The sequence below is a fragment of the Lipotes vexillifer genome, unplaced genomic scaffold (assembly GCF_000442215.2).
Source record: "Lipotes vexillifer unplaced genomic scaffold, Lipotes_vexillifer_v1.1 scaffold1011, whole genome shotgun sequence".
Taxonomy (NCBI): domain Eukaryota; kingdom Metazoa; phylum Chordata; class Mammalia; order Artiodactyla; family Lipotidae; genus Lipotes; species Lipotes vexillifer.
The window spans coordinates 1,279,783-1,288,005 of NW_006787698.1; the positions used below are offsets into that span (position 1 = coordinate 1,279,783).

General features: G+C 60.4%; 1 protein-coding gene across 1 annotated transcript in view; it reads left to right on the forward strand.

Moving 5' to 3' along the window:
- Positions 1-8,223, forward strand: part of KDM4B (lysine demethylase 4B) — a 94,391-nt gene that overhangs the window by 45,880 nt on the left and 40,288 nt on the right. The gene's annotated exons all lie outside the window — the stretch shown is intronic.

Sequence of the window (8,223 nt, forward strand, 5' to 3'; positions counted from 1 at the left end):
GAGAGAGAGAGAGAGAGAGAGAGACAGAGACAGAGACAGAGACAGAGACAGCAGAACCCTGGCAGAGCAGACCCTGCGCTCGAGCCTGAGGGCTTCCTGCTGCCTCGCCATCCACATTCAGAGGTCACTGAAAGGCCGGAAGACTCCTTTGATATTCCTCAGTAATTTGCCGTTCTGGTCCCAGAGGGCCGATTATTGGCCAACAGATTTGACATCTGAGCCAAGCGCTTGTTCTCAAATTCCTTTTCTCCTGCACTCACCTGTCTGTGGTTTTGACGGGCAGCTTTGGGGGCACGAGGCCCCGTAGTGGCGAGTCCAGGGAGCGGCTGAGCACTGGGCAGGGCCCTGGGAGGGAGAAGCTGCTGGGAGGGCCGTCGGGCAGGCAGCAGGCCCAGCCCTTCCTTGGCTGCCGGGACCAGGGGCCTTCTACCCAAGACTGGTACCATGGGTGCCGTGGAGGAAGCCGGCGAGCTCTGCCCAGCTCTGAGCTGGGCTCAGACCAAGCGGCCCCTGCTCTCAGGTTTCAGTCCCTTTAACCTTCTCTCCACTGCAAAAAGGGGCCCGGCTCTTCACAAGCATCCACTCTGGTACTTGGGTCATGGGACAGGGGAGGCCTCTCCTGCTGAGCTTCCTACCAGCCTCCCAAGCCAGAGCCCTGGGGTTCCTTCGCGGAATTTCTCAGCCGTTATGAGTTAGGACCCAGGGTTGGGACAGATGGTGGGTTTCTCCCAGACCCGGAAGTGGGAGCAGTGTGGACCCGGAGGACTTGGAGCCCGGATCCTGATTCCTTCAGTGTTTCCCAGACCTTGGACCCTTGCAAAAGAGGGTCTAGGCCGTGACGATCAGGCGTCACAGCCTGGAGACGTGGCCCGATGGAGTGGAGGGGAGCCGGTGGCGTGCAACACCCCGAGTCCACGGCAGGGCACGTGGCAAGGAGCAGGAAACCCCGCACCAGGGTGTTCAGGGGGGTTACAGGCTGATGCTTCTGAACAGGTGGGGTTAAACAAGATCCATCCTTAAAGCAAATGTCGCCTGCTTCTTTCCACATTTGAATGGGGTGAAAAATTAAGATGAAGAAAATTAAGCTTCACAGGTGGCTTTGCGTCACGTCTCCGCTGGGCAGCGCGGTCTAGACGGGCTGGCTCTTCTCTGTCTTTCTAATGATCTGTTTCTCTAACTTCGCTGTGTCCGTGCAGTTGAGAAAAGGAAATGGGTTTTGTAGCCAGGAAGACTGGAGAGGCGCCCCGGGATTTAAAGTGCTGGGCTTTTTATACTTAATTCAGGAAACTGGGGGGGGATTGTCTTTGGCAGAGCCTCTGGCTTCGCTGCAAGAGGAGAGACGGGGGTGTCAGGATTGTCCCTTTAGATCCACAGGGGTATGTTTGCAGGGAGTTCTGTGTGATTGAGTTATCAGCCTGGCTCCGGGGCTGGTCCCGGAGGCGCTGCTGGAGCCGACCCTGCTGCAGGGCCGGCGGGGATTGCCCGGATATTAAACGCAATTTGGGGTTCAGCCATGTGTTCACAAACAAGTGGCACTTGGGAAGCGCAGCCTTAGATGGGGCTCCACGCTCACATCGCCAGGCCGCGGAGCGTGAAATTACTGAACAAGTGACAAGCGTTGCTCTGAGCCGGCCCGGGTCCTGGGGTGCCCGGCAGCTTCTGCCAGGAGTGGCCACTGGCCACGGGGCACCTGTCCGTTTGCCACCTGATGTCAGCCTCCAGGCCTTTCGGTGGTGGAACGGGACAGCAGGTCCAGACCTCCGAGCTCCGCTGCCCCCGTAACGAGTCTGGGCTGAAGAGGCCGCCGGGCGCCTGGCCTCGCAGGTGACAAGCTGAGGGCATTGGCGGCAGGGGACTGTTTGGTTCCCGGGGTGCTGGGCCTGTGGACTTAAGGGCGGGGGGTGGGGTGGGGCACGGGGGGGACCCAGGGCCCCTTCCCGCTGAGCAGGGGCCTCTCCTGCAGCCTGAGTGCCCCGTCCCGTCTGCATCCCCTTCCAGCACGTTCCTCGGAATGCAGCCAAGGGGGAGAACGTCCACTTCCCAGATTCTAGAGACTTCTGTACTTGTTGGTTCGTTACCTCTTCAGGCACCTAGCGAGCCCCTCACTCCCCGCACCGTCCATTTCTGTCATTCTCCCTCTGCTGACGCATTAAAGGCTAAGCTCTCATGCTCGCCAGCCTGTGTGAATTTCAGGTGTTCCTGTTCTTTCTTCTAGAGCAGGGTCGGCAAACGGGGGCCCACAGGCCAAACCTGGCAGGTCGACTATTTTTGTATGGTCTGCAAAAAGAATGATTTTTAGATTTTTAAGGAGCTGGGGGAGAAAAAAATCAAAGGAAGAGTGTGTGACAGTTGAAAACTAGATGAAACTCACATTTCACTTTGATAAGTAGTTTTATTGGCACAGATGCGCCCATTCATTGACGTGCCCTGCAGGGCTGCTTGCCTACCGTGGTGGAATTGAGCAGTTGTAACAGGACCGTCTGGCCTGCAAAGTGGAAAATATTTGCCGTTTGGTTTGCAGTCCCTGGTCTAGAGAATCGAGGGTGCAGGCGCTCTGGCTCCAGCCCGTCAGGGCTGAAGGTCACCTCCTTTGCTCTTTTCTTTGCAGCCCACAGAGTCTCCGGCAACAGAGGGGCTGTTCCCTCCAGCAGGTTGGCTCCCAGCCACTGTCTCTGGAGGTTCCGGAGGGTCCAGTGAGGGCGCTGGTGGCTTTGGTGCCCGGCAGGCCAGGCCAAATGCCGATGTGCCACTGCCGGCCCCCTGCAGAGCCCACCCGACTTCCCCACTGCGGGCAGGGTGCCCAGCCCTCGGGCTCAGGTCTGCCCAGCAGGCCACAGGGGCGCCCAGCATCCTCCTGGCTCTAAAACTCTGGAGAAAATAGGCTTGTGGCCTCTTGCCAGAGCCCCTTGGAGGGAGCACCTCTGGTCCCCGTCTACCTGACAGAGGCTGCAGAGGGCTGCCCTCTCCCACCCTCTCCGCTGAGCACAGCACGCTCGTCCCACTTGCAGTCTGCACTCTGTGTTCACTGTCAAGTTGAGGTAGAGTTTCTTCTCCAGGGTGGTCTTCCCCATCGCTGACGCTAACCCTCATCAGCCCTCTGTGCACGGGAGGAAAGCCTCGTGGCCACCTGCTCCCTGCCTGACGCGCCCTGCAGTGGGGGGCGCCCGCCGTGTCCCCGCCCCGGCGCCAGGGGGAATGGCCCTGCCTTCCTTGTGGCCAGCGACCATCCCCGCCTACAAAGGGGGTGAAATGGATAAGGATCCAGCAGAGCTCTGGGTACAAATGGCCCTGGTCCCTCGGACTCTGGCCCAGCCCAATCCAGGGTCCCCTCCCCACCCTCACTCCCACCCCCTGCGGTGCTGTGACACTTGGGGCCAGGTCACCCTCAGGGGGGCCGTCCCGGGTGCTGTGGGGTGTGGAGCAGCCTCCCTGGCCCTGCCCCCTCGATGCCACGAGCCCCCAGTGTGACAGCCACAGACACCCCCAGGCATTGCCATGTGTCTCCTGGGATCAGGATCAGCCCTAGCTGAGGGCCCTGGCTTACACTTCTCTCTTTGGCGCAGAGGGTGGTTGGTTAGTACGGCTGTACTTTTTGGACTCTGGTAGTGAGGCTTCGTCAGCTCAGTTTAGTTCCTCTCCCCCGGGCATGTGTGCGAGACCTCGCATCTGCCCACCACCTTTTCCTACTGAAAGGCAGTTTTCGTGGCTGTGGTCCACAGCCTTGGGTTTTGGAGTCCCTTAAGCACGACAGATGCTAGCTGTTGCCAGAGCCACAAAACCGCACTTAACAGGGAGTGAGGGATGGACCTCTGGGGCGGTGGGTACGTTATCTCCATGTGCCTCTCTTCTCTGGGGCAGGGGTTGTGGGGCTGGGCCGACAGCAGGGTTGTGGGAACCAGGACTCCGCAGGGCGTCAGTGTATCTGCTCTGTAGGAACCGGTCCTCTTTCAGGAACTAGATGTTGGAGAGGTGACTGCCCCCGAGGAATCTGAAGTTCTCTACCAAGCCCGTGGGCAGAGAGGCCCCCGATCCTGGGGTCGTTCGGGGTATGAGGGAGCTGGGCCCCTGCCCCCATGGGTAGGAGGGGCGCCGTGTCCCGAGTGGACCCTGAGCGTCCTCGGGGCTGGGCGGCATCCACACTCACACCCAAATCAGCGCCCAACAGCTCCTGCGAAAGCGCACCCTGATGACAGGGCTGCCCGTTTCTTCCTCCTGGACTCCCGCCGAGGGTTCTGGACCACATGGCCCTAGCCCCGTGGTATGTGGATGAACCCCTTGCTTCCTGGGCTTCTGGACACATGGCAGAGCTGGTAGTGGAGCTGGGGCTGGGCCTCCACGCAGAGTGGGGGTCGGTGGAAGGAATTAGAACCCAAGCCCATGGGGCCGGGGCAGGCAGAGACCGCCCGAGTCCGTGGGGGGAGGGGGAGGGGCGAGGCTGCAGGGCTGATCTGGGCCCCAGAGGAGGAGGCGGTAGCTATAGGGACAGGATGGCAGATGGAGGCTTTTACAGACTCTAGGAGGGGGCGGGGACTTCCTGCTGGCTTCATCCTGCAGTTTGGGAGATGTGGGAAGAACACACACAACTTGGCCTTCCATCCCCCCCCGCCCCGGTCCGGAACGGTGCTGCCCCGTGGATGGACCGCGAATACATGATGCTCAGTGAGGGAAGCCGACACAAAAGGCCACATAGTGTGTGATTCCATCGACGGGAATTGTCCACAACGGGCAGATCCACAGAGACAGTGGGTTAGTGGTTGCCAGGCGCTGGGGAGGACTGCTAAGTGGTACAGGGTTTCTTTTTGGGGTGATGAAAAGGTTCGAAAATTGATTGTGGCAATGGATGCACAGCTCTGTGAGTGGATTGTAGGGCATGCGAATTATAGCTCAGTGAAGCTGTTAAAGAAATCCTACCGTGTGGATTACCAGGGTGTGGGTGGGTCCACAGGGTACACGGGGGATGCTGTGTTCACCAAGCAGACCTCCCTTCCTTGGTCCACAGACACTAGGGAGCCTGTGAAGCAGGAGGCAGCATTGGGAAAGGGGTTTTGGAACCGGGAGGCCCCTTTATGGGCCACTGGGGGGACCCGTGGGGGCAGCTCCCAGAGGGTGTCTGCTGTCAGTGGGACACGTGCGTCTCTCTCTGCCGGTCCTCAGGCCTTCCTCATACGGGGACAGTCATTGCATCGTTGATTTTCACAGTGGAAAATTTATACCCATGGCTGGGGGTCTGGGTGAACCGTGTAATGTTACGCAGCCACAAAAATGGTTTCACTATTTATTGGTGTGCAAAGATGGGCACGGCGTTTTGGGTGGAAAAACTAGGTTTTCGATCATGAATGTATAATTCCATTGTGTGTGTGTGTGGTGGGGGATTTGCCCAAATGTCGGTCAATATTAGGTCTGTGGGGTGGAATTTGGGATACCTTAAAAACAAGGACTCTACAGGGCCTGAGATCAGAGCCGTCAGTGGGCAAGTCCCCGTCCGGCCATGTGCATCCTCACGCCTGCCTCTGGTCACATGCTGCTGCTTTTGTTTTGAGAGGTCCCTTCCCTCTACCCCCGTTCCCTGGGCTCCCCCCACCCCGCTCTGTCTCTCTCCAGCTTTACTGATGGCTCTTGCCTGCATCAAGCTCTGACTCTGGGCCTCGCGACCTTGCAAGGACCAGAGAGAGGTTAAGTGAATTAGCTGGGGGTTCTGGGAGATGCTCTCTATGTCCGCGCGTGTCTCGCAGGCTGGCGGCCTCCCCCAGGCGGGTGTCCGGGGCTCGGCTGTGGCTGCAGGGGCCACCTCCAGAGGCCTGTTCTCCGTTTCCAAGAACAGAATTCCCCAGGCACATGCTCACCCAGACAGGCTTTGTAGTGGGTTTACTAACCAGAGAGATCAGAGGGATGCTCCGGCTTCACTGGAGAAAATAAAGTGTGCACACATCAGCCTTCTTAGGTCTGAGCTCAAATTAGTCCTATAAGACTGCATGCCACGTTGGATTAGCTCACGAGTCCCTCCCAGCTCCCCCCCGGTGGGTGGCGCCGGGTGAAGCCTGACAAGGGCCTCTTTCCTCCACCGAGGGCGCACTGGCATCCCGGCCACCCCACAAGGTACAGGAGATGACTTCGGATTAAACAGAGAGAGAGAGATTTCGAAGCCGGCTTGAATGGCCAGGAGCCCGGTGCACTTAGCTGGTTTTCCGCCAGCTGTCAGGGCCGCCGCCTGCCAGCCCTCAGCCTCCGGGAAAGTCTGCACCCCCATGGCTTCTGCTGATCGCGGAAGGTGGGGAGGCCCGTCCCCAGATGCACCGCTTCCAGGGGCGGCCCCCACGTCCCCCCACTCCCGCATCCAGGGTGGGGGGCCTCTCCTGAAACTCACCCCCTGCCCCTCAGCCTGGGCCACCTTGAACTTCACTGCTGTGAAATGTGAACCAAACTGTTTCCGCTGCTCCAGACCGCGTGCCTTCTGTTCAGTAACGCTGCCGCCTGCTCTGGGCTATTAACTTGGAGCCCGAGGGGAGGTGACAGAAGGTGGGGTGACGGTGGGGGCCGGGTGGAGGAGGGCAGAAACAGAGCTGCAGCCCGGACGCTCCTCGGGCCCACCCGCCTCCGCGGTGCCGGCCTGCGCACTGCTGCGCCTTGCTGGCTCCCTGATTTATGGCGCTGGTGGTGGCCGGTGCGCGGGGTTCGCAGTCAGTTGCCGTATAAAATGTGCTTCCCCTGGAGCCTCCCCCAGAGCTTCCTGTCACTCTGTCCCTGGCAGCCTGGCAGCGGCTTCAAGCCCAGATGCGTACGGTAGCATAGCGGGGAGGGTCGGAGCGGAGAGCACGGGGCCATCGCTCTGCCTTCCGGCTTGGTTTCGTGTTGGCTTAAACTCTGACCATCTAGAACAGGTGCCACCGGATCTGAAAGGATGGGTCTCAGGCAAGGTCTCCCCACAGTACAGCAGCCTCGTGCGGCTTGGGCATTGGCATCCCCGGGCCCACCCCCTCCCAATGCCAGGAGCCCCTTCGCTTCCCCAGTCGTGGCCTGGTGACCCCTGGGGCAGGTCCTGGACGAGAGCCTGGTCTAGAGGGCAGGTTGCGGGCCGTTCTTCCGCCTTCTTTTTCACTGTTACCCCCCGCCCCCACCCACAGAACACTTTTATACTTTCTTCCTCATTGCCCCTCTGTGAGATTCTAACACCGTGGATACACCACATGTCTGTTCAAAGACAGTGAAGCTTTTCTGCCCCCAAGAAGGAGTTTTCACCCCGTTAGGGGCAGTGTCCCCCGAGTGAAAACACCCTAGGGGACGGGTCTAGGGGAGCAGCCTTGGGAGCAGAGAGAGGGGCTCCCGCCAGCTCAGACGTGGGCAGGACTTGAGTGCTTGGTGGGCCCCTTCGGGGAGGGACTTCCCCCGGGCCGGGGTTCAGAGGCCACCCTGCTCCCCACTGCTGTGGCTGGGAGGGCTGGTGGGAGTTGCCCGTGGCCCAAGCCGCTCCAGTACAGCTTTGCAGCTGATGAGCCTCCTGTTTGTCTCTTTAGGAAACGCTTGCAAAGAATCTCAAGCGTAGTTGCAGGCCTCCGCCTCCCCCCGCAATTGAACACACCAGCCCGTCGCGTCTTCCCTGCTCCCCTGGCTTCACAGGGTTCTGAGCGCATCCGCAGAGCGCTGGTGCCTGCGCCCGCTGTGGGCCGACCTCGGCTCTCCCCGGGTGGGCGATGGGCGGGCATCCCAGCCCCCCAGGCCCAAAGCCCCTGTCTCTTCCTTCCTACTTCCCCTCCTGTCCCCGCGCCTGGGGTTGTCTGCCTGGGTTGCAGGCAACTATGTTCAGCCTTCCCACCCAGAGGGTGGGCCCTGGAAATGCACATGAGTGCTCGCACCTCAGTCTCTCTGGAGGGGGTGCTGCCCGCTCATCACGGTACAGCTTCTGCCGGCCGCCTCCCTGGTGGGTTCCCAGCGCTGGGGGGGTCCCCACTGGCAGACACGTGGCCGCACAGCTCTGGGAGAAGGGTGCTGGCCGCTGCCGGGCTTGCTCACACTGATGGGCCTGCTGCCCCTTGTCGCATGGCTTTGCTGCTTTTCCTGGTGGAAGTGGGAGCTTGTGATTCAAATCCACAGATCAGAGTTTCTCCCCCTCGGCACTGTGGTCCCTGGGGCTGAACCATCTTTGGGGGCCATCCTGGGCGCTGCGGAGTGTAGAGCAGCCTCCCTGCCCCACCCACTCAATGCCAGGAGCCCACCCACCCCCCCCCC